General features: G+C 34.7%; 1 protein-coding gene across 2 annotated transcripts in view; it reads left to right on the forward strand.

The window, feature by feature from the left end:
* The window catches only part of LOC145268417 (sodium/calcium exchanger 2-like), a 365,943-nt gene that overhangs the window by 153,628 nt on the left and 187,293 nt on the right, over window positions 1-25,022 (forward strand). The window lies entirely within an intron of this gene.

The following is a 25,022-nucleotide window of genomic DNA, read 5'->3' on the forward strand; positions in this document are numbered from 1 at the left end:
GTTTGTGAACAGTGGAATATCGTCTCAAAATGCCATCAGTATTAACAAAATAGATGTCCTGTAGCGGCCATGCTACAAATCGCATCAACAACAATGTGGAGTTTTTGTTGTTATTAGTCCTGGACGAGAAAAGAGAACCGTGTGTTAACCTGTATATAAACTATTGTCCGGTACTCAGTTTGCCTCTTTTTGGGCATACCAGAAAGGAAGCTAAATGTTTTCACCAATCAGCGCCGTGCTTAAGAGATCCAGCATATATTCAAAATCATAATGGTTGCTTCTTTGGAGTCGTGGTTTTCTGTTATCGCTGCTGCTGCTGTTAGTGTTGTCGTTGGGCATCACTTATGATATTTTGTTCGAATTCGTTTCCACGATATCTTTCTATTAAGAATTCTTTCTAGGAAGATATCGGATACTTACAGGAGGGACTGCGTGAAGATTGCTAACGTCCCTAAGCGAAAGTGTTACGAAATTGAATTGCGGAACGATCTGGATTCGAACTTGGCACACTCAGGTTGTCTGTCCTTGTCGTTAACCTCTGAGCCACTATCACTTCTCTGTGGTCGCTGCTGTTTTTTAACGCGGTTGCTACAGTCCTTCTGTTGCCTAAAAGAGGGAACTGATCATAACATAGACATAGGATTTTTAAAACGTACCATAACGAAACAATATAACAGTCTACATAGACGCATAATTCAAATAGATATTTTCCCTAAAATGTAACTTACACAAGCAAAATGACAATCTGCATAGCCACACACACGCGCACACACAACTTGAATGTCTACTACACACTATCCTAGAGTGTCTAAGGTCTTTCTGAACATGGGTTTGTCAGAACAATCTGTCATGAGGATACATTTCCCTAGAAGTAAACCCTGACCAAATATTCAAAATCACATAGTATTCGCTGTCCAGATAAGATCTCCTCACTATGGTTAACTTACATTAGCTTTTACGAGGAATGGTGCACCTTCTCCAAGTGATGTTGTCTCAAGTAATAGCACAAAGCTGGATACTCCATCAGACTAGATAATTCTTGTCCTGGAATCCAATAAGACCAAGAGACAAAAGCGAAAGATATACTACAACATATGAAAATGGTTAATTGGGTAGAAGGAAATTATGTTCTTAATTTCTTTACTAACTCAGTGTTTGAGAGATAAAGAACTTTGATGGAACATTCGAATATCTATGTATCTCATATAGAGTTCAAGTGTTAGCCCCAGGTTGTGGGCCCCTTGATTTCTGAGAACTTCGACTGAAGTAAAATAAAACATAAAAGTGAATGTATATATATGTATGTATGTATATATGTGTGTGTGTGTGTGTGTGTGTGTATGTGTGTGTTATTTGTTTTTGTTTTTGCGATACGTTTTGAATGAATTCAATTATTTACGAAAGTGCATTTTTACCCAAATGCGAGCTGGAAATAATTTTCCCTTTAACCAATTTGCTACCTCCATATGAGGAGCGGCATATATATTGTTTTTAAAATATAATTATCCACTGACATGTGTTTCGTCGTCAACAACTCATCAGAGTGGCTGTATCTCGCTAGATTCAGCCACTCTGATGAGTCGTAGGCGACGAAACACGTGTCAGTGGATAATTATATTTTAAAAAACAATATATATATATATATATATATATATATATATATATATATATATATATATATAAGCACGACCCCCCCCGGTTTCTTTGACGTTAAATCAGTTAATTTGGACACGGTCTCTTACAGATAGTCCTCACGCAATGGCTTAAGAACTAGGTTGGTCTCTTTTTTGATGTCAGTCTAAATCGCCATTCGTCTCGTATTTGATGGTAAAACGTCTTTTTATTATTGACAATTTTCCTCTCTTAAACATTCACAATAAACACTCGTCTAGCTACAGCCATTATCAACAATTTTATTTACTCTCCATCTATGCTTAAGCTAAATGAAAGTTCCATGAAAAAGCTTATTTCCTAGAACTACCCACCTGTAGAACACAATACCGCGGGTGTGCTTTCAGGTTGACTACAACATGGTCATTTTAAAGTTCAATGTAAAAAAAAAGTTCTTGTTGGGTCATCCTGTTTACCAATCAGCACGGTGTTTTCTCTTCGACCACTTGACAGTTATTCACCTTTATCCTCTAATGGCCTTTAGGTCTTGATAAATGGTGACTTTTTAGTAAAATAAAAAGAAAACCTCTGGTTAAAGAATAACAATTGCTAGCTTATATATAAAAAAGAATAAAGCCTTGTTTTTTTATATTATGTTTATAAATATTATATTATAACAGACGGACGTGCGTATGCAAATGCTTACGAAATACGAAAAGACATCACTGTAAGAAAAATAAATATAAAAAAGAGAGGGGGTTCACTTTAGGGAGGATGATTACGTGACAGACGTCACAGCTGAATCGAGAAGTCACCCGTGGCGAGAGAATGAGGAAATAAATGTCGTTGTTGCACGGGAACGTGAGTTCGAGTTATTCTTTGTCTTGGTCTCCTTTGCGAAGTAGACTGCTACAACGTGTGGGTCTCATGTGTAAACGTGTGCACTACGTTACAAAATATCAAATTTTAAAAAGGTTCGTAATATGTTACTTTTTTTTTTTTTTTTGGAGGGTGGGTAGCAGCAAATTGAAAAAAGAAATTGTATTCACAACTTTATTCAAAGAATTAAAGAGAGCTAATTTTGGCACTGGTGTGTTGGTATTGAGCACCATTCATTCATTTCGTATGAATCAGATGATTATTGTTGGCATTCGTTTCCCCGATATCTTTCTAGTTAGAATTATTTATAAAAAGTCATCGGGGACAAATAAAGGTTGTCAACATTTCTAAATGAATGTGTTTCTGTAGAACTAAGCAGATTCAAACTGAGTTGTTAGTTCGGGTCGCTAACTACTTTGTCACCATTACTTCCCAGCGCTGGTGCGAATTTTGCGCGTGTGCGTGTCTGTACGTGCCAATCAGATAATTCCAATATGCACGCTTCCCTTTAGCACTCAGATCCGCTTTTGTTCTCCTGTCTTTTTTCGGCAGTACTACTTCACGAGTATGTTTAATCCCTCAGAATTTTCACCAGGCATTTTGATTGATCAAGAAGGTGAAGGTCACTGCTTCTTATTTTCTAAACAAAACAAAATTATTTTTTTGTTGTTTTTGTTTTTTATTCATACTTTGCATTTCCCGATGTTATCAACTGACAATGACGCATCCATCTTCTGATTGGCAAGTCAAATCTTTTCGTATATTTCCGCAAAGACGCTATACTAAAATACAACTTCAGACATCTGCCCGGCGGCCTCACACCACCTCCCCAGGAATCAAGTTTCTTAGTTATTTTGCCCACTTTTGAAGACAAATGTTAAGTTTCCGCAATTTATAATTGAGAATACAGTGAATCATGTAATTAGACTAATTTGATTCGATTAATTTAAAGCGTTAATTTGTAGAAAAATCACGCTAACAGTGTTTTTAATTGATCTTATATTATAACTATCATTTATAAAGTAGCAGTTTTTTTAAGAACACTACCGCGCTAACAGTTTTTTTTAATACTTGACCTTATATTACAAATGTCATTTATAAAGCAGCAGATTTGGAAGGCAAATATTAAGTTTCTGCAATTTATAGCGTTAATGAGAATACATTGAATCATGTAATAAATCTATTTGACACTTTCTTCTAAAACTTTAAAAACCTCCTTTTTTTCCCTGGGAATCGAACAACAAATTTTACATTTCATTCCACAAATCAGCAATATTATTTTCCATTAGCAACATTTATCCGGTAGGAAAGTTTTTTGGGGAAAAAATTTCAAATAATGTTTACAATTTTTTTCCTGGAAAAAGTTTTAAAACAACATTTGCAATATGAGATGAAATAATAAATAAATAAAAAAAACTGTTAGTGTGGTAGTGTTCTTAAAAAACTACTTCTTTAAAAATATCGTTCGTAAAATAAGGTCAAGTAATTAAAGAAACTATTAGAGCGATAGTGTTCTTTAAAAACTACTACTTTATAAATAACATTATTTATCCTCGACTGACTTTTGGGTCTTGATAAGTGATGACCTACTAAGTAATATATATATATATATATATATATATATATATATATATATATATATATATATATATATATATAAAGTAGGCACCGCCAAAAATGGCCGAAAAATCAAGTTGTTGTTGTTTTTTAAAACGAAATTACATTTATTAAAATCCATTATTTCTGAGTAACTTTTTTTTTTCCAGAAAGATAAAACCCTGAATTTTATCATATAGAAAACAGAATAATGTAAAACTTTTCTACTATTTTTAATTAAATTTTAAATGTTAAATTTCCCCCAAAAGTTAACAATTGACATTTTTTGTCTTGCACAAAAAACGTACATAAATATTTTTAAAAAAAGGTTTTTGAAATAATTAATTTATTTATTTGTTGTCTAACTAAGATTTAGGATGATTTTCTATGAGAATATGCAAAAATATTATAATATAAGTACCTGGATTTCAGATAATTCCACTTATTCATATAGGCAACCAGTAACTTCGCGTCGATCTAGAGTCTAGATCGACAATGTTTACGTTTGTAGTTGATAAAAAGCAAACTATGGAAGACCAAACAGGCCAAAAAAAAACTTATTTTTCAGTGACGAAAATTTCAATGTATTATCAACGCTTAGGCTGGCCAGTACCAGATGGGTGACCATTTGTATGAGTTTGGTTTTTAATGTGTATGTGTGTGGGGGCCAGGCTCCCCAAAATGGGGGGGATTTAAAGCAGAATAAAAAAAAATTATTTCAGCGCGTTTGGTCCACCGTAGTCGAAAGGCGGCAAACGTTTTCAAACGGGATCGAAAAAATGTTGCTGTTTTTAACACAAAGGGCACAATATTTATCGAATTTTCTTTTTTTGTATCGATTCTTCAAAGCATGACCTGTTTAATAATGGCCATGCATTATTCGGCTCGCTAAAAAATAATTGTTAATTTATTTATCAAAGATTTCAAAATGGCTTTTTTCGTATAAATATAAAATTTTTTTTTTTTTTGCTTAACTTAAATTAATTATTTTACTTAACATATTCACCGAATTTCACACTTCAAAACTCAAAAGCGGGATAATTAAACACAATCGAAGTCCTGATATTCAGACGTCAAAATAAGGTATGCAAACAATTTTTTTTTTAATCTATAATTCTGTCCCTTACAGCAACACAATATGTTGTGTTTAGTTTCAGATGATTATTTTAAGCATATTTGTACCCCCTCAAAATAAGGGGGGGTTGTAAGCAAAAAAAATATATAAATAAATATCGTTTATGAAAAATAAGTACACCGTTATAAAGTTCATTCTTCTCTTAATAATCGCTGAAAATTTAGTATTGATCGGATAATTATCTGATTTTTGGTAGATTTTTAAAAAGACGGTCCGTCAAAAAGTACTTACCTGCCCCCCCCCAGTTTTGGCGGTGCCTAATATAAAGTCAAGTAATAAAAACTGTTAGCGCGGTAGTGTTCTTTAAAATATCTGCTACTTTATAAATGATAAGGTCAATTAAAAACACTGTTAGCGTGATGTTTCTTACAGACAACTTAAAAACGACAAACGTTTTAAATTAATCGAAGCAAATTAAAAATCAAATTAGTCTAAATTTAAAAAATTCAAATAAAACAATTATTTAAATGTTTACATTTTTCTTTTATATAGTCTCATATGTTTTTGTTTAATTTCATTTTTGTTTTCTGAAACTAAGAAATCTATTTGTTTAAATTAATTTCGCCTCTTTGCGTTTTAATATATTTCAGTTATTTCATGGACCTAACTGATAATTGCCCCTAGTGACCCAAGAGTGAATCGAAGCAAAATTTCAATGGTGACTTTAGATTCTTTTAAAGATTTAACTCTTATTGAAACTTACATGAATGGTCTAACTGTTAACGATTAATATGAAACTCAAACAAACAGATATTTACTTTTATTATTATTATTATTATTATTATTATTATTATTATTATTATTATTATTATTTATGATGATGATGTTATTGATGATGATTTTCGTCCCTCGCTTGCGAAGATAACCGTGATCATGTAGGGAGTCCATCAGCCCGATTCGAGATCTGAAATATCTCTCGTATGCAGGGAACATGTGGGACGGTTCTGCGGCAGAGGTGCTGACTGCTCAATCTTTTCCAATAGTACGTTTCTTATCGCGTTCTTTGACGTGTGTTGATTCAGCAGTTTTGACCTCATTGTCGTTTAAGGTTCGGATTGTCACGGGTCGGAATGCAAATGGAATTGTTTACAGAACATCATCCAGCTGTCCTTCAGCTGCTTCTGTTGTCCTTCTACGGTTCTTTTGCCTTTGGCCAGCTCACGATAAAGGACTGTTTTGAGAATATTGATGCGACATATACACTGCGTGTCAAATTATTAACGAGATAACATTTTTTTTACCAGTTTCAGAAACTTACCGGTAGTTTCGTATCAAAAGCTTCGGAAACGTTGGCAATGCTGAGCTGCGCGTACTGTGAAACTTTCGTATTGTTCCGCGCAATGTAAACAACTTTCCATCGTAATTGCTGAATCCACGGTATTTGAGGCGTATCAAATTATTAACAAGGGAGTTTGTTTTGTCAATAAAAATGAGTCGTAAAGGTGGTTTGAGTAGTTCTGAAAAGAGTACTATTACAAAACAGCTAGCAAAAGATAAAACTACCCTCGAAATATCGAAAATAATAGGAAGATACCATTAAACTGTGAAGAACTTTGTCAAGGACTCTACAAAGGTACGTAAGAGAACTCATAAAGGTAAATATAGAGTTGTTTCATGCGGTTCTCTACTCCAAATAAAACGCGAAGTTGTTAAAAACCCTGGGCAGACAAGTCGAGAAGTCTTTGACCAAGCCAGATTGAAGAATGTCTCAAAACGTACTCGATGTCGCCTTCTGAAAGAAGTGGCAAAGACTGTTAAGCCTGTGACAAAGCCTCCATTAAAACAACACCGCATACAAAACCGATTGAAATGGGCAGAGGACAACATGAAAACGGATTTTTCCAAAATTTTATTCACGGATGAAGTGCGTGTCACTTTTGGTGGCTCAGATAGCTGGAGCAAGAGATGGGTCCTAGATGGACGACATCATCATCAGTGTTTAAGGCGCCAACAAGGTGGTGGTGGGATAATGATTTGGGCTGGGATTATCGAAGGTACTTTTGTTGGCCCATGGAGGGTCACAGAAGGTGTAAAAATGACGTCAAATGCTTACATAGCTTTTCGGAAGGGGCACTTTGAACCATGGCTGAAGAAGCAAAAGTTCACGTTCAAAAGAACCATTATTTTTATGCAGGATAATGCTCTCTCGCATGCAGCAAACAAAAGCAGAGAGTATTTGCAAAAACTGGGGTTCTCTGGACTACGGAAGATGGAGTGGCCTGCGAATGCACCAAATTTGAACCGAATTGAGAACCTTTGGAGTATCAGGAAGCGACGCCTCTATGCTAATGGACGCCAATTTAAGAACAAAGATGAGTGGTGGGATGCTCTCCAAGAGGCATCGCGAGGAATAACTGTTGACGAAATCACACATTTGACTAATTCTGTGGACCAACATCTTTTACAATTCATTCACAAAAAGAATCGTATATCCCCTACTAATTATGTCAGCGTAGAAATTGCTATGTAGTTATTGTGTTCTAAGCATTTTTCCTAGTTCATTTAATGTTTGAAAATTATTTCAATAAACAAGTTATGGGTGTATTATTTTTTATTTTTTTCTCAACCTCGTTAATAAATTGACACACTGAAATCAACAGATATTCTTCTGTCATAGTTTCGCTAATACTGCTTTAAATACTTTTATTTTCTGACTGGAGTAGCTGAATAGAATCGTAAGCACTTTCTCAAAGTTTCATGGCTTTTGATTCATTGGTTCCTTAAATATTAAAAAAAAATGTAAACGCGTTAATAATTTGATACTCAGTGTATGACTTGTCCAACAAACCTGCCACTGCTGCAGCATGGTATGCTCCGACTGGAAACTTGACCGGGTTAGAACCTTTGTGTCTGGTATCTTGTCTTGCCACTTGATTTTCATCAATCTGCGGAGGCAAGTCATGTGGAAACGGTTCATTTTTTTTTTCTCGTTTCTCTAGCATATATGGTCCAAGTTTCGCATGCAGACATACAGATGGTAAGAATCGCAGCTCTGTATACCTTAAGTTTAGTTTTCAGCCGAATTCGTATCACATTTTTTTATACACAAAGAAAGATTGATTTTAAAAAATAAATGTTCTTTCCGAAAGTTTGAACCCAAAAGAGGTAAATGAGAATTTGTACAGACGCATTACTAACGTATATTTTCTTTCTAAAATGAAGCCTAAAACAGCAAAATGATAATCAGTCTAGACACAAGAACAAAATTGATTTCCTTCTGAAAATAGAAATTGCACAATGACAGTTAGCATATATCTAATAATTCTCTGGAAAAATTTGACCTGAAAATACGAGATTATAATTTGTATAAACGCAATAACAAAGCAGAATTGCTTCCTAAAGTCTAAGCTAAAAAAACAAAATGGCAACCTGAACAGACACAAAATTGATTGATTTCCTTAAATATAATCGAAAATAACGAAACCATCATATTCGTAGACGCAGTAATCAAAGCAAATTTCTTCATAAACGAAGAAAAGCGGAAGTTGTGCCTACTTATTGCATTAACAGTACAGCCAATGACTTTTATTGAAATTCTATTCGCCTTTACACAGAAAACACCTTTCAAATTTCAGCCTTGAAAGATGTCCTTCCTAAAATGTGGCCAAAAAGTGAAACTTTAGTCTGCGAATATGTTATTCCAAACGATGCTTAAAAGTGAAATTTCAGTCTGCAGAGATATCCTTCCTAAAATATGATTCCTAAATTCGTGGTGGGGAGCTTTGTTGGGCAGGACGGCAATCATCTGCAAAGATGAGGCAATCATTATGTATGTATGTATGTATGTATGTATGTATGTATGTATGTATGTATGTAGTCAGGTCATGTAATATGATACTGGTACCATGTAACCCAGTACTACCTGCCTCATGGTCGGGTTACCGGCGACTAAACTGGTTCGCCCACCAGACTTGTTTGGTGAGGAGGGCGGCTAGTCTCCCTGAAGGATTAAAAACAAGACGTTTCAAAGGGCGAATGAACCCTTTTTCGGGGTCAACGGCCAACTAGCACTGTGTGTTTTTGTGTGTATGTATGTGTGTGCTGGGGTGGAGAGGGCTCCTGTAAGCCGTGGTAAAGGTAACCTTTTTAGGAGAAGCAAATCTCTGATCTAAAACACCATAAAGCGGGAGACCAGTATCCGTATTAAGCTGTTCTGCAGTTTAACTTGTTGCTGGCTGTCTTGCTCTTGCTTGTTTCTGGATCTCAACATTTTGACTTAGCTGTCGTACAAAGGTAAGACTCTGTAACATCATCTGTGTATAGATACTCCCTCAGGCATTTGTCTATAAAAATGGTCCTGTGGTGATGAAAGTCATTTTTGGGCTCATGGACTTTAAGTGTCTGAGGGAGTGGCACTCGTCTAACAAGACGTTGCAATGATCATGTATGTATGTATGTATGTATGTATGTATGTATCATGTGGTCAAGGTCTGGTGTGTACGTGTTTTAAAAGCACATAGTTGCCTTAGCGTCATACCGTGCTTCTTCCAGACAAATCAACCCCACGTGCACGTCGTGACCACTGCCACGCAGATGGGGCGTTGACGAACGGCGAGTGTCCTGCGCCGTATAACTGGACCTCCACTGCCTTGTGAGCCAAGGTTCTTTTAACCAAAGGCTAAGGGTGAGGTAACCCTGATAGAAACCTCCAGAAGAGCTTAGGCCCTGTCAGCTGCGGCATACATAACCCACCGGCGTGTGGAGTATGCTCAGGTGCCCAGCAATTTAAGTCCTAGTCATGCATCAAATAGCATGGTGGGTGGAGAGGGCTCCCGTAAGCCGTGGTGAAGGCAACCTCTCTAGGAGAAGAAAACCCTGATATAAAACCTGCGACGACTGCTGCTTCCAATGATGTTGACTTGCTGGGGTTTTTTTGTTTGTTTAATGTGGCAGTTGTTTAGAGAGTGGGGTTGTCTCAATGCAAAGTCTTTTCTCGCTATAAAAAGTTTCAAGCACAGGCATTACTTGATATGCAATGGAATACACACTTGCAATCAGTGTGTATCTCGATAACAAAAAAGCTGGCTGTAGCCTGAAACGGCAAATGGACATTCAATGAGGACTGATGCAGATATGGGCGTGAAAGGCAATAAAGGCTCAGGAACTTCCAGGGTGTGGCTTGGTAGGTGTTCAGGGCACCACAGCTTGGACCCGGTCATCAGTGGATGTGCTGGACTATAGAAGGTTCGTAGAGGTGACCGTTTGGCACGTGCTGCTAGTTGCGCTCATGTTTACGTCATTTGAGCCAGAGATATATTAAGTAATGGCAATACTCGAGAACGAATTGCTGCCATCATGTATGTATGTATGTATGTATATATGTATGTATGTATGTCCAGCTGAAAGTTAAAAAATATTTTTAAAATACCCACAAATTTAGTATGTTCTTGACCAACGTTGCCTCGGATAAATTAATATTTGAAATTAAAAAATATATACTCGTTCTTTGAAAGTAAACTGGACCAGATATCGCCAAGAATGGGTCTGTTATTGTGGCATTTTAAATGTTTTTATGTACTAGTTTGGAAAGAAAATGTCGATTCATTCCTCGATGAATCTATATAAAGAGGAGTTATCTATGTGTAAGTATGCGTTTGCCCAAAGAGAAGAATTGGCTGAACGGATGCCTGCATAGATATATTTATGAAATAAAATTCCTCCCTAAAATGCGACGTAAGAAGCCAAACGACAATCTGCAGAAACCAAAATGGAAATGAGAATGTGCATAAATAAATATAAGATTGAAATTATTGGATTGATTACAATAAGTAAATAGTTCTCTCTTCTAAAATGTATCTTTAAAAAATTGATTACAATAAGTAAATAGTTCTCTCTTCTAAAATGTATCTTTAAAAAAATTGATTACAATAAGTAAATAGTTCTTTCTTCTAAAATGTATCTTTAAAAAATTGATTACAATAAGTAAATAGTTCTCTCTTCTAAAATGTATCTTTAAAAAAATTGATTACAATAAGTAAATAGTTCTCTCTTCTAAAATGTATCTTTAAAAAAATTGATTACAATAAGTAAATAGTTCTCTCTTCTAAAATGTATCTTTAAAAAAATTGATTACAATAAGTAAATAGTTCTCTCTTCTAAAATGTATCTTTAAAAAAATTGATTACAATAAGTAAATATTTCTCTTTTCTAAAATGTATCTTTAAAAAAATTGATTACAATAAGTAAATAGTTCTCTCTTCTAAAATGTATCTTTAAAAAAATTGATTACAATAAGTAAATAGTTCTCTCTTCTAAAATGTATCTTTAAAAAAATTGATTACAATAAGTAAATAGTTCTCTCTTCTAAAATGTATCTTTAAAAAAAGCGGATTATCAATCCGTATCAGCAGTACAAATCGAGTTGCTTCTTTCCCGAAATGCAAAGGTAAGTAGGTAAATGACAATGTACATAGACGCAAGAGGAAGATAGATGTCCTTTGTAAAATGTAATAAAACTACAGACGTAAGAATTAAGCGCAAATGAAGGAATGACAGTTTATATAAATTAAGAAAATCAATTTTTTCTGCACAAATGCATTGCAAAAATAGGTTTCCTTTCCTTAAAACTAAAACACTAGAACAAAATAGACGCAGAAATCACGTTCCTCATAAACTGTAAACATAAAAAATGAAATGACAATTTCATGAGCGTAGTAACAAAACACGTTTCCTTCCTTAAATGTAGACATAAATGATAATGAGCATGGACGTATTTACGAAATATCAGGTTGGTACAAAAAATAATCCCATTTTTTTTTTTACGTTCAACTTCAAAAGAGCATAACTCCTTCCATAATAAACGTTATTAATCGAAACATTTTTGCCAACGAGAAACAAGTTTATTTATCCCATTAGCATAAAAATCCGGATTTCTGGAAGCGATGATGTTATTGACCGATTCGGCATCATCTCAGCTTTTGGAGCATTTTTCGCGCAGGAAGTTGTCGAGATGTTTGAAAATGTGATACTCGGTGGACGAGAGGTCCGGTGAATATGAAGGATGAGGCAAAGTTTCGTAGCTTAATTCGTTCAGCTCCTGTAAGGTCAGTTGGCCAACATGCGGGCGAGCGTTGTCATGGAGGAGAATTAGTCCCTTCATATTGATCAATCTAGGGCACATACGTTGGAGCTTCTGGTGCATTTCATCAATTTGTCGGCAGTACCTCTCCGATATAATCGTTTCGCCCGGATTCAAGAAGTTTTGATGGATGAGACCGACCGCAGACTACCAAACAGTCATCATAACCTTTTTTGTGCAATTTCGGCTTCGGAAAGTGTTGTGGAGCTTCTCCGGCATCCAACCACTGTGCTGAACGTCGCCGTTTGGAGAGGATCCACTTCTGATCACACGTCACAATCCACTCGAAAAATAGGTTGTTTTTGTTGCACAGAAGGAGCGTAGAAGATACCTCAAAATGACGATTTTTTTTTATTATCGTTCAATTCATGCGGCACCCATTTATCCAACTTTTTTGACTTCCCTATTTGCTTTAAATGTCGAACAACTATTGAGTGGTCGACCTCGAGTTCAATAGCAACTTCTCATGTGATTTTGCGAGGATAGGTCCTAATTAAGGCTTTCAAATGTTAATTATCAACCGCAGTGTGCCAGCCACGACCGTCTTCATCTTCGAGGCTCTCGTAACCATTGCGAAATTTCTTGAACCACCGTTGTACCACACGTTCATTAGTGGTTCCTGGGCCAAACGCATCATTGATATCACGAGCTATCTCGGTAGGTTTTCGGCCTAGTTTGAACTGGAACAAGAAAATTGTGCGGATTTGAATTTTGACCATGCTGTCGAAAAGCCTGCAAAAAATGAATGGAGGGATTGAAAACGGTAACAAATAATACGAATCGACAGAGCGAAAAACGCACTTCAAAATGATATATGACATGGCGATATATCTGAATGAATTCATTCAGAAATCGTATATAAAAGTAACATATGTGAGAAAACGATATTGATTTTACACCAGCCTAATAGATTTCATGTGACGTAAAAAATGAAATGAACGAGATTTTTGTTTCTGAATTTTTGAAATGAGGATTGATTATTCGTATTACTTAGAATCTATTGACAACTCTTCTCATCTTAAGTGTCATTTTCACAACGTTTCAGTCGATGAAACCTCCGACCTTCTTTAAGTGTATCTTGTCGAACTCGGAAATTTGGACAGAATTTCGAACAGAATATTTTATTTACTTCACGGGGACAGTATGCTCTCATTCCGTCAGCCATAACTAGATAGATGCAATAAGTAGTTCACGGTTGTATTTTTCGGTCGCCCATACAGAGGATTGTGCTTGTGACGCAGTGATTAGAGTACTCGAAAAAAAATCAATTGTAAGTGATATTCTCTTGAAGGTTGAAGGTTCAATCCTCAGTGTGGGTGAAATTCCGTCCAGATTCCAGAGTTGGACAGAAACATTCTCGAGTTTGAAGAGATTCACCTGAAGAAGGTCCGAGGTTACATCGACCGTTGTGAAAATGACACTCAAGATGAGAATAGTAGTCTGAAGAATCCAAATAATACGAATGAAAGAGGTGTGTTGTAACAAGACAGTAACATGACAATGCGCATGCGCAAATGTAAACTAAACGATCAAAATAACAATCGACATAAACACAACGGAGAAAATAGAATTATCTGTTGAGATTTATTCTAATATAAGGTCAATAACACAATTAATTTCTTTCTAAAAACGTAACCTGAAACAGTGAAGTTACAATGGGCATAGGCAGATTGGGAGAATAATTTGAAATTGTAAATGTAATTTTAAATAATTCAAACAATATGCATTACACATTAATTACATGGATTTCCTGTTTACAAAGGGATCTCACAATAAAATCACGATTTGGATAGACGCATTGCAAAAATAGATTTTTCTTTCTTAAAAGAAAATAGCGTAATGAAAATGTGTTTGGACGCGTTTTAAAAATAGATTCCATCGAAAAACTGTAATATAAAGTAGCAGATAGACATTTTATTTCATAATATGCCTACGGATACTTTCATGTCGATATATTATATAAAATTTGATGATTGAAATTTATTTTGTTTACACATATTTTAAGCGTATTTTAATCTATACTCCTATAAATCTGGATATTTTGTGCATTGATATTAATATTAGACAAAAACTTTTTTCTATTTATTGGTATTTATTTGCTTCCCCACGAAAGCAAAATGTGACACAAGGTCGTTTTTAATGTGCTTCTCAAAAAAAAAGGGCAAAACGGACACTCTGATATGGACCAAAAATAATAATTGTCTCAGTATAGAGGGTTTGCACTCCATTGACCAAGGAAACACATAAACTAAAGTGTAGATTCAGAACAGATACTACACTTTGATCTTGGTCCGAAAAACAACAGAAAAAAGCACGTTTTTTTATTAGTATTTATTTTCTTCCCCACGAAAGCAAAATTGTGACACGATGTCGTTTATAATGTGGGGGAAAACCAGCTCCCCGAAAAAAAGGCAAAAGGGGCACTCTGGTAGGGACCAAAATAATAATTGTCTCAGTATAGAGGGTTTCCACTTCATTGACTGAGACAAATTAACTTAAGAGTAGCATCGGAACAGTTACTACATTTTGATCGTGTTTATATAGTTTATTCCGATTTTTGAAAAGTTACAATCAATTTTTTAACAATTAAAAGTAAAATTTCACAAACAAAAATTAACTTAGGCACAAGGCCCTACAAAAAGTTTGGGGAGGAGGAAGGGTGCAGGGTCTTTGTAACTATGGTAATTTCTAATTTTCGAAGATTACTCTTGACTGGCAACATTTACCACAATACTACATTCACTCTATGGGATTAAACCTACTTACTCATTTCCCAGCGTTTAAATAAAAATATATAGATTTGAGATTTAGTATGTGTGTGTGTGTGTGTGTGTGCACTTTTTTCCTGTGTGTGGGTGTGTGCGAAAGTAAAGAGTTCAATTCATTGAGAAAGAGTCTTTAAATTTGCTATATAAATATGTACAAAAAAGGTTCGAGGGGTGAGGAGCTTAATAAAATGTCCGTGAAGGTAGAAAAACAAAACATAATACCTAGTGGGGTGTGTTAGTATGGTTCCTCCCGATTTTAATCAAAATGGTAGATTGCCCACTGTTTTCCGGGGTACCGAAAACAAGCAGGAAGATCTCTAGTTAAGGTTGGGGTATTTTCTATAGGACTTTGGGAGAAAAATATTGTGTAGAGGAAGAAAGGGTGGAAGGTGACCTCTGAGTGTGGGAAGGCCGGGGATGAAAATAAAAGAGTGGGGCATGGATTGGGCAAACTCGGAGGTTAGGGTTAGGGTTAGCATGGCTTGGGCAAACTCAGAGGTTCTCTAATACCAAAAAAAAAAACAAAGAATGGGGGTAACAGGATCTCATTTGTATCAGTCAAGAGCCTTTTCATGTGTCTATACTAACCTAACGGGATGGGTTCCGAAGAACCCAGCACCGTGTGTGCCATGCTTTATGGAGGGAGCACGAATTCAAACCTGGCTCCTCAACCGATACATAAACTAGTGTCATGCACCGACCTCTTGTCAAAGTCCACTCGAGGTAACCTCCTCCAATGGTATCTGATCTTTACTTTAAGCAAATGTTTAAAGTAAACGATCAGATCCCGATCCGGAACAGATATCCTTTCGTGAACCTACTGCTAGGATGGCTAGAAAAACCATTCTTTTCTCCCTGGGCAGCGGCGGATCCATATTGTCCACAAAGTACGTTGCGTTCAGTTCAAACGGGCGCTCGGCATCGATGCGAGCCGTTACCTTTCTGACATACCTCAGAAATCCCTGGAGTAGCTGCAATAGTAAAAACATGCTCGACCGTTTCAAGCGTGCGTTCATCGTTGAGCTGACAACACAAAGAAATGATTTCGACTAAATAATGAAGTTTGTCAGTCGCCAGGTAAGGGAAAATTCCGAGTTATTAATCCTCCATCGACCACCCTATCGACTTCCCCAGGGGATCCGAAGCTATATCCACCACTAGTTCCCGATAAAGTCTCTTTCTAGAATGTTCGAGGACCCTGGTCCCCGGCAAGGCTCTAGTACGGCTCGGTATTGTTTGTTCTCCCTCTACATCGACCTTCGACCGAAGGGTCGGGTTTTAAGCTGGGAAAGGCGCTTCCAACCGCAGGGACCCATGGAACGTCCTCCTCTAACAAACGACCCAGGAATGTCAACCTCTCAACATGTCTGTGACACATGAGATCGGGCACTCCCAGGCCTCTCTCGCTCGGACTTTAAACGCAAACCTCCCTGCAAACATAATGCTTACGCTCATGCCATAAAAGCGAGGAGAACTACCACAGTAAAGCAGTAAGGCATTTTGCAGGAAGGTGAAGTATAGACAACCGGTAAATGATGAGCGGAAAGACTTAAGTGGCGCGCGCCTCCTCCCAACCTTACAGAACAATTTCCTTCGAATCCACGTTTTGACCGATGATTTGACCCTTATATACTTCTGACTAGTTTTTCTCCAGCTGAAAACCCGGTCTAAACCAGACACCGAGAATGAGGACCAGGTCATTGGTCCAGCTGAAGAAGCCTAGAACCGTAACGTCTTTGCTACAGGCTCCCACCCGCACGCCGACAGACTTGCTGCAGTTGAAGACAGTCCCTATGACTTTTTCGTATCGAGCGAGCGCCTTTCTCACCGCTTTGATGTCCGTGCGGCTAGACACGAACATGGTGGCGTCATCAGCGAACGCGGGAACCCTGGCTCTCGTGCTACCAGGTAGGGCTATCATGTGCAGGACTGGTGTGGCCGCCTCGTCCCTTAATTTGCGGAGGAGTTTCAACGCCAGGACATAAAGCAGAGGCGACAGTGGACAGCCCTGACGCACCGACCGGGAGACAGCGAATGACTCCGAAAGTTTACCGTTGATCTGCACCACTACCGTTGGCCTGTGGTACAGAATAAAGACCCACTTGTGAAAGTCCAGATTAAAACCGGCGATCTCTAGAACAGATTCCAGGAACCGATGTTCGACCCTATCGAAAGCCTTTGACTGATCCAAACTGATCAGCACGGCCTCGGTGTCGTCTTCTATTCCCTTTATGATCGTGCGGATTGTCTTGAATCGATTTTTCCTTCACAGCATAGATCTGGTCTGGTTCGATCAAGTCAATGATGACAACCTGCAAGTGATTCGCAAGAACTTTTGCCAAAATCTTTAACTCTGTGTTTAGCAGAGTCAAGGGCGTAAAATCATCTAGATTCCCCCCTCCTTCATACTGTTGACCTTTCCTCGGCAATGGTCACCTGTCCAGGGATGGATCCCTGAGCAAACCAGTGGTGTAATACATCCTTCAGAATAGGGACCTACATGGGCGACAGCCTCATGTAGAATTCGTAAGAAAGACTATCAAGCTCCGGGGACTTGATGTAACCGACCTGCTTCAACGCAGTAATGATCTCATGTTCCGTAACTTGACCATCACAGCTAGCCATTCGAGCCGCCGTGGAGAGGGGCGAGTCGGCCAAATAGCTTCCAAACTCTTCGACCCTGAGTCTGGGTAGTTGGGTGAAGCGCTCCGATAGATGTCCCCGAAACTCCCCACAGACCTCCCGCGTCGATACTAGAGCGTGTTCTTCCATGTAATTTACTCTCCGAATGTACCCGTTCGAACCACGAATTAAAGCAGCCTTACGCCCAACAGCATCAACGTTAACAGCTTCGTTGGAGGCTTTCATTAACCTAAGCCAAACTACCTGACCTTCATACCGCTCGCTAGCCAAGCGGTTAAGGTCTTCTTTAGCAAGTACTATCTCTAGGGAATGCCCTCCTGCCACCGCCCGGGTTAGCCTCTCCTCTATACGCTTCTTTACCTTAGCCCTATCTTTCGCGGGGCGTTGGCTGTACTGGACACAGAGGCGTCTAATCTAAGAAGGTGGTAACCCACCATTTACTGCCCGTAACCTCCCCCACTAATGCCCGCTGAATTAGTTCGGTGTCTTTCTGCCGAAAGTCTTCCAGCTCCAGTTAGAAGCCGTTAAACGTCCAGTATCCGGCAAGTTTAGGCTTATCGCTTAAGTTCAATCGGGCCATTAGTAGTTTATGGTCCGAATGACCTAATAAGTGGAACGTGGGGCAAAATAGAAAGTCTACGTCGCCTCTAACTAACATCCGATCCAAGCAGGTGTTTGGATGGAAAGGCGTTCGACCCTTATATACTTTTGTTAATGGGCTTGGACATCTTGTCACTTCACTACTGCCATGTCCACACTTTGATCTTGTCCCGAAGGCCAAGAACAATAGAAAAAAGGCAAACCTTTTTTCTATGTATTTTAGTTATATATTTGCTTCTCCACTGAGCAAATTAGGCACAAACTCATTTTTTTAATGTGGAGAGTGAGGTGAAGGGGACCAGTTCCCCGAAAGGGAACTGGATAGTGACAATTGGTATGAAGGGTTTCCTCTACATTGATCAAGAGCAATGGTTTTACATGTGGGGTTGCCCCCACATGTAACTTTGATTGCAGTATCTGCCAGAACAGATACTACACTTTGATAACAGAAAAAAGATCCTGGCCTGAAGGCCAAGAAGAAAAAAGGCGGACATTTTTTCTGTTTATTTTAAAAGGAAATAACAACGTTCTTATATATGGGTCGTAGAATTGCATTCACTAGCAAAATATCTTGCTAATTAGCATATTCTTTTAAACATTCATTTCAATTAATTAATAATGTACATTTATTACAAAAATAGATTACTTTTAAAAAAAGGTTATCTAAAAATCACGACATGATAGTCCGCCTAGACGCATTATAAATAAATTTCCTTTCTAAAAATATACATAACATTTTAAAATATCATACAGGCATTAAAAAATAAAGTGCTTTTTTTTTAAATATACTCAAATATAATGAAATAACAATATGCCTAGAAGTATTAACAAAAAAATTTTCTTCCTCAAGTATAAGCCGAAGTAGCGAAGTGACAATATGCCTAAGCCCATTAACAAAATAGATGTTCTTCCTAAAAAAATATTGTACAATAGAAAAGTTACAATGTGCATCGACCCATTAACGAAATAGATTTCAGTTCTAAAATATAACATCAAATATCGCAAAAAAACAGTGTGCATAAATGTATTAATAGATTTCTTCATTAAACGAATAATTCAATAGTGTTATTAGGGTGTGTTTTGTCGCATTAATAAATTAGATTACTTTTTTAAAAAAAATTTAAATAAAACGAAATCGAATGAGAATGTGAATAAATGTAGTAGAAATAAATTTGCTAAAATCCTGAAAAAAAAAATAATAATCTGCATACATAGATTAAGAAAATATTTTTTTCCCCAAAAAATCAAAACTAATATAATGCGATAAAAAGAAAACTAATATTTGGTTTCTGATTTTGTTTTAGATGAGGATTGATTATTCATATTATTTGGATTCATCGGACTACCGTTCTCCTCTTGAGTTTGATTTTCACAACGTTTCGGTCTATGTAACCTCCGACCTTCCAAGGTGTATCTGATCGAACTCGGAAATGTTTCTGTCGAACTCGGGAATTTGGACGGAATTTCGAGCTAAACCCTTTATTTACTTCACGAGGGTACCGTGCTCTTGTTAGTCAGCCGTGACAGGATAGAAGTCATAAGTAATTCGGAATTGTATTTTTCGGTCTTCCATACTAAGAATTGAACCTTCAACCTTCAGGGTAATATCACTTTTCACCATTTTCAGTGTGGGCGACCGAAAAATACAAATGCGCAATACTTAGAACCTCTATCCAGTCATGGCTTACGGAACAAGAGCATGCTATCACCATGAATTTAATAAAGGGTTCTGTTTGAAATTCTGTCCAAATTCCCGAGTTCAACAGAAACATTTCCAAGTTCAACAAGATACATCTGAAGAAGGTCGGAGGTTACATCGATCAAAACGTTGTGAAAATCAGACTCAAGATGAGAACAGTAGTCCGATGAATCCAAATAATCCAAATGATATTTCGTTTTCAAAATGTTATTTAAACATGAGAGATGAAACTGTGCATAAATACATTGCTGGTATAGATTTCCTTTCTGAAATGTGATTTTTTTAATGGCAAAGTCACAATGTATTTTCTCATTATAAAGATAGATTTCCATCTTGAACTTTTAAAATCTATATCAAAATAAAAATGCATATTAACAAAATATATTTTCACCTTAAAATTTTATGAAATTATATTTTGCGAATAAACTAGCAGGGGGTGGCGGCTTTGCCCGAACATAAAATACGCTTAAATATGATATTTTAATTTGTCCATATTTCGTATGTATTATTATAAAATCGTGGTTTCAAAAGTAAAAAAATAAATAAAGTATTTGGGTACCATCAGCTAAAATCAAAACTGTAACACTCAATTAAAAATTAAAAATAAACTAAGATGAATTTTACAAAATGTATAACGATTTTTTTTTTCAATCTTGATCCATTTTGGCCCTTAAAAGCTATTTTAACCGACTAAAGGTCCATAAAAGAACGGTCTATAAAAATTCAATCATTTGAGGCTCTTAGCGTTGCTCTGCGACTTTTCGGTTTGGGAGAGATAGAGTTTGAAAACATGGAGACAGACAAAGATACATATAGTCTTTTATATATTAGACTAGCGCGGGGTGAGGGTGCTCCAGTTTTGCCCGGCCGTAAAATACACTTAAATACGATATTTTAATTTGTCTAGATTTCCAAGTTCGACAAGATACACCTGAAGAAGGTTGGAGGTTAGACTTTGGAATACCCTTTTTACTACATGTTTCCCTGGCTATACTAATATGCAGAAGTTTGGATGTGACTTAAACCAACATCTTGTTAATCTTTGCTAGGCATGGTTCCAAATAGAAGGCCTTTTACGTCCAGTATATCGAAAGGAAAATATACATAAACATAAATATACATAAACATATTAACAAAATATGTAGTAATCGTAACATTTATGAAATATACTGAAATGAACGGATGCACAGATATATAAACGAAATATACATAAACCTATTAACAAAATATGTAGTCATCTTAGCATTTATGAAATATACCGAAATGAACAGATGCACAGATATATAAACGAAATATACATAAACATATTAACAAAATATGTAGTCATCGTAACATTTATGAAATATACCAAGATGAACAGATACACAGATATATAAACGAAATATACATAAACATATTAACAAAATATGTAGTAATCGTAACATTTATGAAATATACCGAAATGAACAGATACACAGATATATAAACGAAATATACATAAACATATTAACAAAATATGTAGTCATCTTAGCATTTATGAAATATACAGAAATGAACAGATACACAGATATATAAACGAAATATACATAAACATATTTAAAAAATATGTAGTAATCGTAACATTTATGAAATATACTGAAATGACCAGATACACAGATATATAAACGAAATATACATAAACATATTAACAAAATATGTAGTCATCTTAACATTTATGAAATATACCGAAATGAACAGATGCACAGATATATAAACGAAATATACATAAACATATTAACAAAATATGTAGTCATCGTAACATTTATGAAATATACCAAGATGAACAGATACACAGATATATAAACGAAATATACATAAACATATTAACAAAATATGTAGTAATCGTAACATTTATGAAATATACCGAAATGAACAGATACACAGATATATAAACGAAATATACATAAACATATTAACAAAATATGTAGTCATCTTAGCATTTATGAAATATACAGAAATGAACAGATACACAGATATATAAACGAAATATACATAAACATATTAACAAAATATGTAGTAATCGTAACATTTATGAAATATACCGAAATGAACAGATACACAGATATATAAACGAAATATACATAAACATATTAACAAAATATGTAGTCATCTTAGCATTTATGAAATATACAGAAATGAACAGATACACAGATATATAAACGAAATATACATAAACATATTAACAAAATATGTAGTCATCTTAACATTTGTGAAATATACAGAAATGAACAGATACACAGATATATAAACGAAATATACATAAACATATTAACAAAATATGGAGTCATCTTAGCATTTATGAAATATACAGAAATGAACAGATACACAGATATATAAACGAAATATACATAAACATATTAACAAAATATGTAGTCATCTTAGCGTTTATGAAATATACAGAAATGAACAGATACACAGATATATAAACGAAATATACATAAACATATTAACAAAATATGTAGTCATCTTAGCATTTATGAAATATACCGAAATGAACAGATACACAGATATATAAACGAAATATACATAAACATATTAACAAAATATGTAGTCATCTTAGCGTTTATGAAATATACAGAAATGAACAGATACACAGATATATAAACGAAATATACATAAACATATTAACAAAATATGTAGTCATCTTAGCATTTATGAAATATACCGAAATGAACAGATACACAGATATATAAACGAAATATACATAAACATATTAACAAAATATGTAGTCATCTTAGCATTTATGAAATATACAGAAATGAACAGATACACAGATATATAAACGAAATATACATAAACATATTAACAAAATATGTAGTCATCGTAACATTTATGAAATATACCAAAATGAACAGATACACAGATATATAAACGAAATACACATAAACATATTAACAAAATATGTAGTCATCTTAGCATTTATGAAATATACAGAAATGAACAGATACACAGATATATAAACGAAATATACATAAACATATTAACAAAATATGTAGTCATCTTAGCATTTATGAAATATACAGAAATGAACAGATACACAGATATATAAACGAAATATACATAAACATATTAACAAAATATGTAGTAATCGTAACATTTAGGAAATATACCAAAATGAACAGATACACAGATATATAAACGAAATATACATAAACATATTAACAAAATATGTAGTCATCTTAGCATTTATGAAATATACAGAAATGAACAGATACACAGATATATAAACGAAATATACATAAACATATTAACAAAATATGTAGTCATCTTAGCGTTTATGAAATATACAGAAATGAACAGATACACAGATATATAAACGAAATATACATAAACATATTAACAAAATATGTAGTCATCTTAGCATTTATGAAATATACCGAAATGAACAGATACACAGATATATAAACGAAATATACATAAACATATTAACAAAATATGTAGTCATCGTAACATTTATGAAATATACCAAAATGAACAGATACACAGATATATAAACGAAATGCACATAAACATATTAACAAAATATGTAGTCATCTTAGCATTTATGAAATATACAGAAATGAACAGATACACAGATATATAAACGAAATATACATAAACATATTAACAAAATATGTAGTAATCGTAACATTTAGGAAATATACCAAAATGAACAGATACACAGATATATAAACGAAATATACATAAACATATTAACAAAATATGTAGTCATCTTAGCATTTATGAAATATACAGAAATGAACAGATACACAGATATATAAACGAAATATACATAAACATATTAACAAAATATGTAGTCATCTTAGCGTTTATGAAATATACAGAAATGAACAGATACACAGATATATAAACGAAATATACATAAACATATTAACAAAATATGTAGTCATCTTAGCATTTATGAAATATACCGAAATGAACAGATACACAGATATATAAACGAAATATACATAAACATATTAACAAAATATGTAGTCATCGTAACATTTATGAAATATACCAAAATGAACAGATACACAGATATATAAACGAAATACACATAAACATATTAACAAAATATGTAGTCATCTTAGCATTTATGAAATATACAGAAATGAACAGATACACAGATATATAAACGAAATATACATAAACATATTAACAAAATATGTAGTCATCTTAGCATTTATGAAATATACAGAAATGAACAGATACACAGATATATAAACGAAATATACATAAACATATTAACAAAATATGTAGTAATCGTAACATTTAGGAAATATACCAAAATGAACAGATACACAGATATATAAACGAAATATACATAAACATATTAACAAAATATGTAGTCATCTTAGCATTTATGAAATATACAGAAATGAACAGATACACAGATATATAAACGAAATATACATAAACATATTAACAAAATATGTAGTCATCTTAGCGTTTATGAAATATACAGAAATGAACAGATACACAGATATATAAACGAAATATACATAAACATATTAACAAAATATGTAGTCATCTTAGCATTTATGAAATATACCGAAATGAACAGATACACAGATATATAAACGAAATATACATAAACATATTAACAAAATATGTAGTCATCGTAACATTTATGAAATATACCAAGATGAACAGATACACAGATATATAAACGAAATACACATAAACATATTAACAAAATATGTAGTCATCTTAGCATTTATGAAATATACAGAAATGAACAGATACACAGATATATAAACGAAATATACATAAACATATTAACAAAATATGTAGTCATCTTAGCGTTTATGAAATATACCAAAATGAACAGATACACAGATATATAAACGAAATATACATAAACATATTAACAAAATATGTAGTCATCTTAGCGTTTATGAAATATACAGAAATGAACAGATACACAGATATATAAACGAAATATACATAAACATATTAACAAAATATGTAGTCATCTTAGCATTTATGAAATATACCGAAATGAACAGATAC

This window comes from Euprymna scolopes, chromosome 4 (assembly GCF_053919585.1).
Source record: "Euprymna scolopes isolate OS-2025 chromosome 4, ASM5391958v1, whole genome shotgun sequence".
NCBI classification, from domain to species: Eukaryota; Metazoa; Mollusca; class Cephalopoda; order Sepiida; family Sepiolidae; genus Euprymna; species Euprymna scolopes.